Below are 16,756 nucleotides of genomic sequence, written 5' to 3'. Positions count from 1 at the left end.
TTTACCCATCTTTCAATGTCTTCTATTTAAAAAAATACTTTATAATTTTCATCATAGAGGTCTTCCATATCTTTGGTTAGGTTAATTCCAAGGATCTTAAGATTCCTCTCTACTATTTTGAGGGGAGTCTCCTTAAAATTCTTTCTCAGTCATGGAGTTATTTATGGATCCTAGCAACATTTAGCAACATTGCTTTATATTCATCAACTTTCTGTCTTTCTACCCTCCCAAATTATCTTGTAAGTTCCAATAGTCTCTTGATTGAGTCTTTTGGTTCTCCTATGTAGAGCATCATACCATCTTTAAGCAGGAATAATTTTAATACCTCAGTTCTGATTTGAATTCCATCCCTTTACTTTGTTTTTCTTGCTTAACATCTCTGGCAAGGACTTCTGATACTATATTGAACAGCAGAATGAAAGTGGACATCTTTGTTTAGCTCCAATTCTTATTGGAAAAGCTTCCAGTTTTTTCCCATTTAGTATGATTCTTACAATGTGTCTATTATATATTATTTTGATTGTATTGTAAAATGTTCCTTCTATGCCCTTCTTGTTTAGGGCTTTTAACATGCAGTAGTGTTCAATCTTATCCAATGCCTTCTTTGCAACTATTGAGATGATCATATGGTTTTTATTTTTTCAGTTTGTGGATGGGGTGAATCACATTTATTGATTTGTGAATGTTAAGCCATCCCTGCATGCCAGAGATAAATCACATCTGGTCCAGGTGAATGATCTACTTTATGTACTGTTGGAACCTGTTGGTGAGTATTTTGTTGAGGAATTCTACATCTGTGTTCAGAATTAATCATACTGGAGGGCACAAACAAGCCTTGGCAAATTTAAAAATAAATTGAAATTATTTCATGCATCTTCTCAAAGCATCATGGAGATTAATAAGTCAAAATACACCAGAAGATATGCAAAGACATGCAGACTGAATAATATGCTGCTAAATGCACAATGAGCTATAGAAAAGCCAAAGGGCAAGGCATAAACATAATATATCAAAACTTATGGAACATGATTAAGGCTATGTTTAGAAGAAAGTTCATCTCAATTGACCCTTATGTCAAGAAATAAGAAAAGCATCAAGTAAATAATCTAGCCATATGATTGGAGAAGCTAATAAAAAATAACAGCAAATCAATCACACACTTAGCAGGAAAAAAATAATTAAAATGAGGTAGGAAATGAACCAAGTAGTAACCAAAAGAACAATGCATAGGATTACTGAATCAAAGATCTGTATCTTTGAGAAAATCAGTGAAATAGATTCCACCAGCCCAACTAATCAAATAACGAAGGAAAGTGATATGAATCAATAGGATCAGAGCTGAAGAAGAAAATACAATAATTGATACTTCAGACATACATATAATAATCAGGAACTATTTCAAACAATCGTATGCCAGAGAATCAGAAGACTTAAAAGGAATGGATAGATTTTTAGACATATATGGTCTACAAAAATTGAACTGTGATGCATTTAATAATTAAATAGGCTTATAAGAGGGACTGAGATTGAATTAGCGATTAAACTCATACCAACCAAGCAAAACCCTGGACCAGATGGCTTCATGGTAGAATTTTACCAAATGTGTCAAGACATTATCCAATTTTCCACAAGTTATTTCAAAAAATAGAGAAGTAAGCAACCCTTCTAAACCCTTTATATGAAGCCAATATCACCTTAATACCATAGCCAAATAGAGACATAACAGAAAAAGAGAAATGTAGATTCTTCTTGTTAAGCAATAACAATAACATTTGAAATTTGAGTGAATACAACGTTTTACGCAAATAAAGACACATGAGATTATGACACATATAGGACTCTTCAATTGTTCTGCTAGTATAAACATATTTTTAGTAATAGATTCATTTTATTTTTGATGATGTTTAGATAGTTGAGAGGGATGCTTGTCTATGTGGACCACTAACTAGGGTGGGGATAGTTTAGGGATGGAAGAAAGTGGATGAGAAAACTGCCTCCTCCAATCTCTCTCTCTCTCTCTCTCTCTCTCTCTCTCCCTCTCTCTCTCTCTCTCTCTCTCTCTCTTTCTGTATCTGTAGAAAATGAAGGGAAAGGACTCCTCCCAGCAGCCCAACCATATCAGTGCCTGGGAATAGGGGATGGGCCCTAATTGTCATTCCAGGGACCCTGATGTAGAGCATCTTCTGAGGATACTACTTAAGTGGTTTCAGTAGCTCTGAAATGCTGTGGATTTCACTACTCCAAGACTGAGGAAATCCTTTCAATTTCTGCTTGCTGACAGAGTCCACCTTACAGTTTTGATCCACCAAGATACTCACTGTTAAAGGTTGGCTGGGAGAGCTGCTGAATTTTATCTACCCTGCATGTCCAAGCAGGCCTACTCCCAGCCTTGGTTCTTATGCTCACCACTGGGAGCTGCAGCCCATCAGAAGGGTGTCCATAATTTCTGTACTAGGCACACTCTGCATTTTCTGGATGATTCTGCATTCTAGCCTGACAGGACTTGCCCCCATTTCCAACATCTGCTAGCTGATGCTGTGGCAAAGCCCAGCCAGCCTGCAATCACTTTGGTTCATGTATGCCCCATTGGATGTGGTCACTGAGCCCAGCCTGGCTCTCCTCCTAAAATAGCTCACATGCAAGCTAACAAGATTTTTAGCCCTGCCCAATCTGATTTGCCCCCAGTTCCAACACTCGTGCTCACCAGCCGGAGCACTAGTCCAACAGTATAACCCACATAGCTCCCCTGCTGGTCTTGCTCACCTCACCTCGGCATTCACTAGCTATGCTGAAGCCTGACTTGGTCTGATCTTTCCTCAATTCCAGCTCATGCTGGCAGATGTTGCAGCTAAATTCAGCCCAGCCAGCCCCAAGTACCAACCCTAATGTTAACTGATTGGTTATGTGGTACATCCTTGCTTATCCTTTACCCTGTCTTGTTTTTTACATCTTCCAGTGGGTTCTAAGATGTGACCCAGCCTGGTCCATACCCAGACCTGACCCATACATGTGCCAATGGGAACTGGATCCTGGCTTACGATCTGCTGTTCCCAGTCTTGATTCTTTCACTCACCTGCAGGGATTGCAACCTTACAGGAAAGTCTTTTAAACTGCTGTAGTAGGTCACCTCTCAGTGGCCTGCCAGCCCTCCCAGTGCACATATTGTTAGGTCCTTGGCCCAGACAGATTTGACCCACCACCTGTCTTTACAGGTATAATGGCCTTGCTTGACCAGCTCACATCCATTCTGATTTTGACTGCTGTGTTTTGTGGCACAGGCATGCCTTGTCCACTCCTAGATCCAGATCTAGTATTATTTAGCAGGTACAGAGACATAGCCCAGCCTGTCCCACACTCACTCTGGCTCTTGTGAGCATCAGCAGGTGGTAGAGCCTAGTACATTCTGGTGCACACCAGACCCAGTCCACATCCATGCTGAAGGATGCTGCAGCCATATGCAGCCCAGATAGAGCTCCCATCCCAGCTCTCACACTCACTATTAGGAACCATAGCACAAGAGTGTCTCCTTACTTCCTTGACCAAGCCTGCTTCCAGACACAAATCATGTGTATGTACCAGTTGCTCAGAACCAGCTGGACATAACCCATAATTCTGCTTGGCCTTTGTCACCAGATGTTGTAGCCTGGCCTGTGCTGGCCATCACTCCACTTGGCATTTGCCATCAGATGCTGTAATCTGGCTTGGCCTGTCCCCAGTCCCAACCCTTGCTGGGTGGTGCTGCTGCCTAGCCCTGCCCAGTGTGCTCCCATCCACTGATTTTATGCAAACCAGTAGGGGTGATAGCCTAGCCTATCCTGGCATGACCTTTACCCCTTCCTTGTTCCTGTTCATGAGAGTGTGTTATGGTTTGGCCTGGTCCTGCCAACTCTGATCCCTCCACCCCATGAGCCAGTCCACAAACCTGCTGACAAGTGAAACAGCCCTACCTGGCCTGGCTGACACCTGGCTTTGACTCACGTGCTCACCAGTGGGATTAACAGCCAACCATGGGAGTTCTGAAAATTCCCCCACCAGGCCCACATCCAGACCCAGATCTCATGCATGCCCGTGGCTATTAGGCCCTTACCAGGCACACTCTGCCGTCCAATCTTGGCTTTTGTGGTGTGCTGGTAGTTATTGTGGCCCGGCATGCCCCACACCCAAGTCTTGCGTATGCATGTGGTTGCTATAACCTGGGTCAGCCCGTCCTGTTCTCAGCACCAGTACTCAAGAGTTTCGATGAGTTCTATTGCCATGGCTAACACAGTCTGTGACAACCCCCAGCCCTTGAGCAAACCAGCTGGTATGGCAGTCCCAGAGGGGTGAGCTGAGAATCCCCTAGCTAATCTGCTCCCAGCCCAGTTCTTTCACATGCTGGTTAGTGTCATAGCCCAGCTTAACATGGTCTAAACCCTGCACTGACATTCACTGGTGGGTGCTGTGGTCGATCTGTGCCAGGCAGGCCCCTCAGCCATGGGTTTCATATGTCGGTGGTGCCTGATGCCAACATTCCCAGCTCAGGTCTGCCACATAGCCTGGTGTATTGGTTTAGCCCCCAAATATCCTCCAGTTTTCCTCCTATAAACCACTGGATCTCAATGCCCTTGTTTACCTACAAGTGCAGTAGCCTGGTGGGACAAGAGATAACTCCTTACCTGTCACATTCTCCCTCAGCAGTCCCCCCCGCCACCCGCCTGTATCTCCAGACCCACTTCGTTGAGCAATCCACAGCCCTCCACCTCTGCAAGTACACAGATTCCGAAGCCCAGTCCTGTAATGTTGTGTTATATCAGCCTACACCCCTGCCTGCCTAGGTATTTAGGGTCCACACAAACTCAAGTGTGGGTCCCCAGATCCTGTCTGCTGGTGTACTGGTATCAGCCCTCCACATATCTTAAAAGCAAAACAAAGCAAAACAAAAAAATAAAAGAGGCAACTGTGTTAGTACACTGGCATAGTTAACACAGATTTGGCATTAACCATGCCCACCAGCCATTAGCTGCTTTTCTCCCAGCAGTGTAACACTTGCATGGATACAATGCAATGTAGGCAGTTGCCAACAGTTGGGAAGTATAAATATTTTATATGAGCTTAAAGTTTTCATAGGATGTTTAGCTGTCAAGATATTATAAATTTTATAAACTCTGAATTTACAAGTGGCATGAATTGGAAACATCAGTGCTGTTTTCTCTTTTTTTTGGTAATTAAATTATTTCATCAACCATTTATGCTTCTTTATGCAGTTGCACTCATTAATGTCAATATATATTTGTGTCATATTAATCTTGTTACTATTATTTGACAGAAATGCATTATGCAATGTTTTTAAGTGTGTATTTGAAACTCTCAAATTTCTATTATAGTTAGATACAATTATTATCAGTATTGTTATTTAACTGAAAAGTAACTTTTACTTAATTGCTCAGGAAATTTTCAGAGAAAACAAAATAATTCATTCTGAATGTCAACAGAAGCAATACAATTTTATCTGGCACATTGATAATCATAAGTTGTCATAAGTCACATGGTTCAAGTTCAGTATTATAAATTGACTTAAAAGATTTTCCAAAGCTGACTATACTTAAAATTAGATAATCCTCTGTAGCTTGAATTCTGATTACATATTCACTATCAATTTCAATGCAAGATAGCCAAATATATTGAAAATATAATATAATTACAACCAGACTCTCAAAAATCACAGTTTCAGTGAGAAATACTGTGCAAACTTTAGAGCTCAACAGATGTCATTGAAAACATCTGTTTATGGTACTGTTTTATGTTGGGATGAATTGTTTCAACATGGTGTATTCCTATCTTGTGTCTCCTGATGAATGGTGAAAGGGGGTTTTCTGAACAGATTAATTTCAGCATTCTGGAAGCTCACTACGAAATATCTGGCAGGATTCCTGCCGAAAATGTGAGTACTTTCCTCTTACTCTTACTCTTAACTTAAAAACCAACTAACTGAATATGAAAAAAAAACATAATTATACACACACCTCTATCTGCCTATATAAAATCTTCTTTCTAACCTATCTTTGTCTTATCTACTTATATTTGCTTTGGAGCCTATGTAGAAATCGTGTAGAATGTGCACTTTCAATTCCAAGTATGTCAAATCAGTGAAAATATAAATGATAATATTCATGTGGAAAATTAGAAATAGACACACTTAGCAAATTAGATCATGTGAGAAATCCCTATAATGTATAATAATAGAATAACCCCAACACAATGAAACACAATCAAATCACACAAATTAGCAAACAATTTTCCTTTTCTTTCTTTCTCTTTCTTTCTTCCTTTCTTCTTTCTTTCTTTCTTTCTTCCTTTCTTTCTTTCTTTCTTTCTTTCTTTCTTGATAATCTTTACATAGTTTATCAGGGCACAAAGGGTCAAGGGCTACAGGAAAGTGAGTAAGATCATTGTAGGAAACAATTTGCTGTGTGTTACAGAGAAAAAGTACAGGGCAAACAATCATGAAATCAAGGGAAGGCAATAAACATTTCTAAGGGTAATTTGCTCATAAAATACGTGTGTAGAAATTTCAAATTTTTATATAATTATTTTGAAAAAATGCATGTCCAGCTGTGGGCCCACTGAAGTTCCCAAGGGCAAGTAGAATTTGAGCCCGGGTTTCCCCACCACACTGAGGAGCTGGTGGCGATAACACAAGGTAAAGAGGAAGAAAGAAGGCCAGTTACTGCTAAAGAAAAAATACAGTGAAGGATTTCTAACTTAGACATAGTCATCACTTTTTGTCAATTTAACATTGACAACTACAAACTAACAATCAGATTTTGTATATAATAAGCATTCCCAGATAATCAATAACATCAGATATGAGTATTTATTAAACAATTAAGAGTATTTTTTTACCTACAGAATTGGCCATTCTCAGAAGTCTTCTGTCCAGTAGGCCTCGAGACTACCGGGGGTTGAGACGACAGCATTCTGCAGCAGAAACACTGGAGATGAGCTAATGGTGGGAGTGTCCTTTTATTTGAGAGAAGTCACAAGCTTATACAAGGTAAGAAAAGGTGGCGGAGAGAAGGGTGGTTCCAACAGTACCTCCACCCAACAATGACATTGTGACTGGCTAATAGATATCTCCATCTGTTTGAACCCTCCAATAAAGTTAGAGATCAGGAAGCACAAGAAGCTGTATCTCAGGGCAAACTAGTTACCTGCTGAAAAGCAGGATGAATGTAGCATTTGACTTACCAGAGTTGTTCACCAAGGATGTCTCAGCATAGTTTGTTAAAGAGGCAGGGAAAAGAGACTGGGATGCAGCTCATACCTCTTGTTGCATGCCCAAAGAACTGGCCATGTTAGGGGCTTGGTTAGCCAAGACTCTAGTCAGGGGTTCACCTGGGGACACAGTGTACCGAGTGCCTATGACCTCCCACACGGGCTAGGCAGGCAGAGTTCTGGGGTGAACTCCTACAGGCCATAATTTTTAAGACACAACAAAATCACAGGGCAAATTAGTATTCATTTTATTTTGTGAAAATATCAAAATGGTTACTAAGAGTCGGCTCTGAGTATATATTCTGGAGTAATATTCAGCATATACATTACTAGTAAGCAAGATAATACTGAAAATGACAATATAACTAGGTAATAAACTTGCTGAAGGAATAGTTACATAATCTGTGTTGGGGCAGGCATTGTGACATAAGAGGTTAAATGACATCCTACAGATGTGGGGAAAAGGGAACCCTTCTCCACTGCTGGTGGGACTGCAGTCTTGTACAGCCTCTATGGGAATCAGTTTGAAAATCAACATACCATATGATCCAGCAATAGCACTCCTAGGGATATATCCAAAACATCTCCTACACAAGAAACCAACATGCACGCCTATGTTCATAGCAGCACAATCTACAATCACAAAAACCTGGAAACAACCAAAATGCCCATCAATAGAAGACTGGATAAGAAAGCTATGGTTCATCTACTCTATGGAATACTACTCAGCTATTATAAAAAACGAAATGCAGTTCTTTGTGGTCAAATGGGCCCGACTGGAATCCATCATGCTAAGAGAAATGAACCAATCCCAAAAGGTTAAATACCACATGTTTGCCTTAATCTGAGATGAAAAGATGACAACTTGGAAGATAGTACTTGTATATTGTAATATTAGTGCAATCTCTAACAACCTGTATCCAAGTGCAATAAGATAATGTGATATAATCTATAAACCAACAATTAATGTCAGAATACTTAAGATCTACATCGAAAAACTGTAAAACCTACTATACCCTCAATATGCTATGTTAATCCGTATTGGGGGGGGGGAGTGCAGGGAAATCTTTCAGGACCATAAAAAGACTGAGGAAAAAGTACAATATAGCCTATCAAGATCAAATCTGGTAAGTCATAGACAACAGACTCAAAGCGGCACTAAACAATAGTAAAACTACTATACCAATGCATGAGGGGGGAATCGGGTGCGATCCTGACAACCTCTTAACAGGAGGTCATGTGCGTGGAGCAGGGGGGCACTCCAGAGTGGAGCAGGTGGTAAGGAGGAAGCTTGGATCCCAACCATGAAGACTCCCAGACCTTCACCACAAACTATTAATACGAGCAACAAGGACTATATCCCAACTGCCAAGGAGGCCACAGGGAATTGGATGCCCTCCGAGGCCGAGTACTCTGAGGTCACCCACCCCCAACTGGAGCTTCCGCAGGGGATGGAAGAAGTCCAAACACTACCGTGCAGAAACCAACATCATCGGAAAGACAACCAGAAGCCCTGAGCGGTCAGCAGAAACAGAAGAATAATAAACGTCCTTCGGGACCAGGGAGGAGAGCTTTCTCTGGTCCGAGCCTGGCTCCACCTCTGGACCCTCACCCTCCCTTGCAATGACCATCAGGATTGCTCTGAAAACTCCTCATAGCAAACAAACAATCATACAAACTAAAAATACCTAAAATAAATAGACAAACAACAAAAAGTAGAGCTTGGAATCTGACAGGAAAGAGCTGGTGTGGATTGGCTCATGCCTCGTTGGGTGGGACACAAAGATCAGTCACTCCTCACCATGGTGCTGAGGATTTCCCTGCACATCCCCCCCTCAAAAAAATGTCCTGTACCTTAATTGTCGACAAATGTCTTGTTAGAGTTACAAGCCAGTTTAGATTATCCTAAAATCTGCCAAGATCAGCAAAATTATACTTCAACACAACAAATGGCTAAATACAAAAATGAAATAGACACGAGACAGCTGAATGGTACCTTATAGCCATTTTAAGGTATATAGCAGCCGGTCCTGTATATAAACTAAAATTGAAATGTCAATGAGCTAATCATAGGTTGTGGTTAGGACTTCCTTTTTTTTTTTTTTTTTTTTTTAACATACTGGTTACTCACAACCATGTCAATTCCATAATGTTGCAAATTGCTGTTGATGTTATATTGGGACTCTTAATTGACTGTGATGATATTCTACCAGCTCTAACTTCGGACCAGAAATGGTCTCCCCAAGAAACTGTTCAACCCATCTGGACAATAAGTAGCTGGACTCTATGCTTGGTATACGTTTGCAAGGAAAGAATCTTGATTGAATTTGAACTGTGATACTGCATCAAGGTGGAGGAATCCACCAGGGGGGAGGGACGTGGGGAGGGGTGGGGGGATTCCCAGAGCCTATGAACCTGTCACATAATGCAAAATAATTAATAAAAAAAATGACATCCTACAGTGCTGACATTTGCCGCTACTGTCCTATCAGCATGGTTGTTGGTTCAAGTCCCAGTTCTCTCTCTCTCTCTCTCTGAATTCTGACTCAAATACATAAAACAAATATTTTCAAATATGTGTGCGACCTTACATGGATGCAGTAACAATCTATAAAAACCTGTGAAACATTCAGAAAAATGTTTAATGATCTGAAATGAATCATAATTTTATATATGGTTTCATACTATATTAATTATTAAGGAGCTCCACATTTTATTAACATGTACCACTATGCTTTTTGTAACATGGAGAGAATGTGTCTATTTTAAAATTACTTTTTTGATCTGTATTAAGATTTACTATAATGTAAATTCATATATTCTTCTAGGCTTTTGCAAAAGGATACGTTTTTGCCTATTGAAAACGGGCTTTGACTTGTGATGAAGACATAATCACTTTTATCTTAATGTGTGATAGCTTCATTAGATTAAGGTGACTATCAGCCAGACATCTAATGAACACTCTGAATGATTATATTAGCATTCAATTAATATTCGGCATTTATTCTTTATTGCACATTCTGTCATTTGTCCTTGGATACAGCACTGAAAAAAATCTTATTTATCTTGCCGTGTAGTATGGAAACAAACCTCTTTCTAGTACTCGAAACCATCACATTCCACATCTTATTTGACTGGTTATATCTCATGATAAAAAACACGTATTTTTTAGGATTAGCCATCTTGATGCAGTTTGTATAATCCCAACACTTTTGGCAATAACCCAAGCCTCAGACAGAGGAGACGGTGGAGCACACATCACCCCCTCTCCCTCGGCCTGACCAGGGAACTGACCTTGGCCACAGTTTCTTCAGGTCTGTCATCCAGTGCTAGTTGGCTTTTCATCCACAAAGAACATGAGTGTGTTCTCTTCTCTCTCCTTCATTATACTCATAGGAATGTATGACATAGTAGTCAAGCTGATGTCTCCTAGGGGTCCTCATCCAAGAATAGTTCAACTGCTGCGAGATGCAGTTTCTTGTTTCCACAGAACTTGAATAGCTTGTTTTTGGTAATTATTAATATGAAGGCAACAGATTTCATGCATTTAATAAATGAAATTCTAAGACAATAACCATAACTTCCTTCCCTCCCCTAATTCACCCTAATCTGGTTGTATTTTTCTTTCTTTTTCTCTTTCTTTCTTTCTTTCTTTCTTTCTTTCTTTCTTTCTTTCTTTCTTTCTTTCTTCCTTTCTTTCTGTCTTTCTTCCTTTCTTTCTTTCTTTCTTTCCTTCTTTTGTAATAACATTACAATTTGCTTGATAATTTCTGGCTTACAAATAAGACTAGTTACTATGCTTCACAAGCAAAAAGCAGAAAGTCTTCCACAGTGTTATAGATAAGGAATAAAAACAATACTCAAATCATAAGGCATCAATTTTATCCTTCTACATTGCTTTTTATTTTTAACCCTATGTTAACTATTGTGTATCAGAGAAAGCATTTGTTATTTCTGTTTGGTACTGGCTTATTTTGCTAAACTTAATTATCTTCAACTGTATTTATCCTGTTGCAAAAGACAAAAATAAAATATTTTTTGGTTCAGTGGTACCCAATTGTGTAAATATATTTATTGCATGCTCTTTATCTAGGCTGTAGTTGATGGATGTCTGGATTAATTTCATATCATAGTTACTGTGAATTTTACTGCTACAAACATAGCAATTGAAATAATTTTTTTCACATGATGATTTCATTTCCTTTGGGTAAATTCCCAGTGGTGAGATGTTTGAGCCATATGTCTATTTGCATATTTCTGAGGAATTTCTGTATTTTCCTATCAATACACTTTGGAAAAGTAACTATATATTGTTTAAATAGATGGTGATATCAAAAGATTATTTTGTTTTAATTTTTGTGAGGGGTTTTGGCTGTGGGCCACCCACCCAGGTTACATGGTACAGCGATGGCATTCTGAATAGAGAAGTATCAGAGGCAGCTATGATGAACTTGTCTATTTTTTAATAACCAAGCATGAGCTTATATATGAAGGGCCCAAGGGAATAAGTCTTACGGAAGTAACAATATTTCTCTTGGATACAAGCATCTATTACACACTATAAGCCTAGCCAATCAGTACAACTATTACATACTTTGCCAGGTGGCATTGTGTAGCCCAACACAACTTAATGCAACCCACCCACATCCTTGACCTGTTTATTACAAGACTATCACAAGTTTACCACAAGATGGCTGTGGGATAGTGTAGTCAGGAGGAGGTGAGTTTTAGGGAGAGGGAAATAGCCAGAGGGCCTTGAGTTTCCTGCCAACTGCATGGGTCTGCAGTGTGCTCATGGTCCCATCAAGACCGTTCTGGTCTCAAGGCTTTTGCCAAAACTAAAGAGGGGTCTTGAGTCTCTAGACATGCCCTGAAACCTTCTTCCTGCTGCCCTCATATAGGTTAATGAAGCCAAGACCCGTCCTGGTATTCACTCCCCTACAAACTTTCATAGAATTTATTTTATTTTCAGTCTACTTTTTCATGAATGTAATGGAGTTTGATAAAATAAACAAGTCACTAAATACTGTATTATTTTTGTTTTTCTCCATTCATTTAATCCAAATGTTTGAAAAATCTTATCTGACATGAATTATTTGCAAGCAAAACTGTTTCCCCATATTGAAGAATGGATTGCTACATGAATCTCTGGGATTGTTTGTATTTGCTGAGCTCTTACGGAGCCTCATAGAAAACCAAAGATATTCCTAAAAATAGGATATGACACACAATGTATTCTGTGTTCTCTAAATTTCCATGAATGTGGTGTGTAAGAAAATGAAAATTGAGGTTCAAACAAGCTTAGCTGTGTGCTTAGTAATGCATCAGTTAAAAACAGAATCCAGTTGTGAATCAGTAGAAGAGGACATAGCTATTACTAATTTATGAAAAATGAATTATTAACTGGTTTCAATTCTGTAACAAATTAGAGCATGGAATAAAGACAAAAATTAAATTTTGATGCGCATTTAAGCAGGAGGTAACAAATTAAATCTTCATAGAAAGAGAAATCCTAATTTGAGCTATTTATATAATAAATAGTATATAAGGGAAATACACACACATATGTGTGTGTATATATATATATACATATATATACGTATATATGTATATATATACGTATATATATGTATATATGTATATATATACACATATATGTATATACATATATGTGTATATATATATATATATACATAGTTATACATTCTTGCTATTGGCATAATAACCTCTAAACAGCTAACACTAACATATATTATGTTGACAGAGAAAATAATACAAAGCATCTGTTTTTGTGTTTTCAAGCGTACAAAACTACGGATTGAGTTGAGGAATCAGATTTATCTCACATTAAAACCTCAAAATTTTCCTCAAAATATTTCACCAATTGGTTTCATTGGTTATCATGCGTAAGGCTGTGAGTTCTTGCTACATTCTTGGTAGATCAAATTTTCTCTCTAGACATTTAAAAATAAACACTAGATGTTTAAGAGATTTGATAAAGGCTGACTTGATAGATTTTGTTTCTGTAAGCATTCCAGTAGAAAGTGCAGGCTTTGGAGTTTAGAAAATGTGAAAATAAATCCTATATCCGCTCTGCATCGTATTTTCATGTGTTTTGGTCTCATTTCCTAAGCAGACATGCTAATGATTGTATTCATTTACATATTTTATTCTTCACAGCTTTTGTAAAGATTAGAAAGGCATAAATGAAGATACTTCTAAAAGTCTGTGGACAAGTTCAATTAAAAGATACATTTACATTGATGAAAAATAATTTGGAAATACATAATTGTTTTTTTATAATAGGCATTTTTATGAACTCTTAAAGAACATGTACATATATTTCAGTGTTTTTGCATCAGACCAGATTATGTTTACATACATTTCTGGGAACTTTTTGAAGTACCTTTATATATATAGTTATGTACCATCTTATTAGAGTTTTAATGAATTCAATACATCATTTTTGTAGTTATTTTTATCATTTCATGCTTAGGAAGAAGACAGAGTGTAATACCCAATGCCAGTTAAACAGATCTGGGTAGTTTAACCTGGTGGTATTTGTCTCATTCTTTTTTTTTTTTAAAGATTTATTTATTTTCATTACAAAGTCAGATATACAGAGAGGAGAGACAGAGAGGAAGATCTTCTGTCCGATGATTACTCCCCAAGTGAACGCAATGGCCAGTGCTGTTCCGATCCAAAGCCAGGAACCTGGAACCTCTTCCGGGTCTCCCACGCTGGTGCAGGATCCCAAATCTTTGGGCCATCCTCAACTGCTTTCCCAGGCCACAAGCCGGGAACTGGATAGGAAGTGGAGCTGCCGGGATTAGAACCGGTGCCCATATGGGATCTCGCGGCATTCAAGGCGAGGACTTTAGCCGCTAGACCACAGCGCCGGGCCCTATTTGTCTCATTCTTACCCCAAATAGAAGATTAACCACTAGTGCTAAATTGAATATGTAAATTTTATACTGCCTGATCACAACCTAAGACTGTTTTTTTCCAAAAGAATCATAAGAAAAAGATGAAACGAGAAGTAGAAAATGTAAGATATAAAGGGCTTAGTTCAGCTCATTATATTGAGATATCCAAGGAATGCATACATATATATTGCATATATATGCATGTATTTCACAGAATATAATAAAAGATGTAAAAACACAACACCTAAAACACAACACCTAAAACTGGACGTTCCTCTGTCAAGTTGCTTTGCTTCTTCACAAACACTTGACAGCATGACAATCACTTGGCTTTTAAAAGGTCTGGAAGAAACGAAAAGACATTTATTTGATAGAGAAGCATTAACATGACTTCATTTGCAAGAGTGAATCTGCATATTGCTAACGCTAATTCTAGGATTTCCGTATTTTATACAACTGAGTGTTAAAAACTGTCACACGGGGCCTGGCGCAATAGCTTAGTGGTTAAGGTCCTCACCTTGTACGCGCCAGGATCCCATATGGGTGCTGGTTCTAATCTCTGCGGTCCCGCTTCCCATCCAGCTCCCTGCTTGTGGCCTGGGAAAGCAGTTGAGGATGGCCCAAAGCCTTGGGACCCTACATCTGCGTGGGAGACCTGGAAGAGCTCCTGGCTTCGGATTGGCTCAGCTCCAGCTCTTGCGGCCGCTTGGGGAGTGAAGCATTGGACGGAAGATATTCCTCTCTGTCTCTCCTCCTCCCTGTATATCCGACTTTCCAATAAAAATAAATAAATCTTTAAAAAAACCAAAGTTGTCACACTATGCTGTATGATGTTTCCTGTGAGTTTTAGTGATAATGACTGAAATATTTTTAAAAGTGGACCAGTTTCATGGCACAACAAGTTAAGGTGCTTACTGTGGCATTGGCGCGCCCTATCAGAATGGTGATTTATTTCTCGCTGCTCCATTTCCCATCCAGCTTTCAGGTAATGTACCTGGGAAAGTATTTGAAAATGTCTTCAGCAACTTGGAAAGTGAGCCAATAGATGGAAGAACTCTCCCAACCATTCCCTCACTCTGTTTCATTCTTATTCCCGCAACCTAGTCTCTGCTCTATCTGCACCATTGGAATAGAAAAAAATCACTTGGAAAGAGACTCTCCAATGTAACGCAACTTTTAAATTGTATTTATTAGTAATTTATTTTCTCAGATATTCTTATGAAGCATATAAATTGATTTATATGGTGTTACTACATTGCCAAAAAAAAAAAAAAAAAAAAAAAAAACACTTCTCAAAATCCACAGGCGTAAGTTTTAGTCTATGACCAAGACGGGGAAGGCTTAGCACAGTGCATGATGTACAAGTGGCTTGTTGGCTCCGTTGATTTCCAATCCTTTCATTTCTAAAATGAAGAAAGTGGGATTAAATGACCCTAAAAGTCTCTTTAAAACCTGCCTCTTGTGAATAAACATAAATTACTGAGATAGATTTTATATAAATAGTATATGCATATATATATATATATGGAGAGAGATTGAGAGAGAGAGAGAAGGTAGAATTATAGTGTCTTGAAAAAAGGCCATCCTTTGCACAATGTGTCTTTTTATTATTTTTTCAAGCTTGTTCTATTTCTTGGACATTTCTGAAATGCTGCACATGAGATTTTATAAAGTTTTTATAAAGATGTCTAATATATAGTATCATTATTTGTTTCTTACCCATTTTTAGTAAAAACGGCACAGGAAATAAATCTAGCTTCCTTAAGTTTGCGCGAATTATTCATGATAAGTGCAGAATTACATCAAATGGAGATGAAAATGTCAAAGAGGAAATGTTATTTATACTAAAATGTTCAATTGTTATGTTATTTATTGAATTTGTATGTTCATACTTCTAAAAGGTTTGAAGATTTTATGCTGGATTGAAATTGAAAAGGGGAAACTATCATTTATCCTGAAATCTTCAATATATACAGCTCCCTGAATTTTTGAATTCATTCTTAATCACTAGATTTTGTGAAGTAGACAGAAGTGAATCTGAGATTTTTATGTTGAAAATGAAGAAAATAAATTGAGATTCAGGGCCACATAGTTGGAGGTGACAGACTTGAGACTTTCATCAAACACCATAAACCAGAAAGCATCTATATACTAAAGAATGGAAATTAGTTTCAAAAAGAGTACAAAAGACTCTAAAAACCTTTATATTTGTTAGATAGTCTCACATTTTATTTTTTTGCAACTTTAATTGTGCTCTCCTTTTTTCCTGTGGAGAGATTAGACATTATACTAAATTTCATTTTTTTTAAGTACATGAAAATATCATATAATTGAAGAATTTGTAAGAATTAGATAACTTCTTCAGACTGACAAGAAGATGAGATTCCCTTTCTTCATCCTTCAGGGCCTCTAACTGCAATTCACTTTTCTGTGTAGGAGATCAATGAAGATCCATGGGTGTTTTGAAGTTTAGAGGAAGACCACCAGCATAACTAGGAAGACCAAGATGGAGACAAGGTTAAAGGAAAGTTATTACACCAGCATCTGTTACTGAGTGGGGCACTCCTGTGATCTTG

The sequence above is a fragment of the Ochotona princeps genome, chromosome 14 (genome assembly GCF_030435755.1).
Source record: "Ochotona princeps isolate mOchPri1 chromosome 14, mOchPri1.hap1, whole genome shotgun sequence".
NCBI classification, from domain to species: Eukaryota; Metazoa; Chordata; class Mammalia; order Lagomorpha; family Ochotonidae; genus Ochotona; species Ochotona princeps.
The sequence above is the reverse complement of the archived record's forward strand: the minus strand, read 5'-3'. Positions refer to the sequence as shown.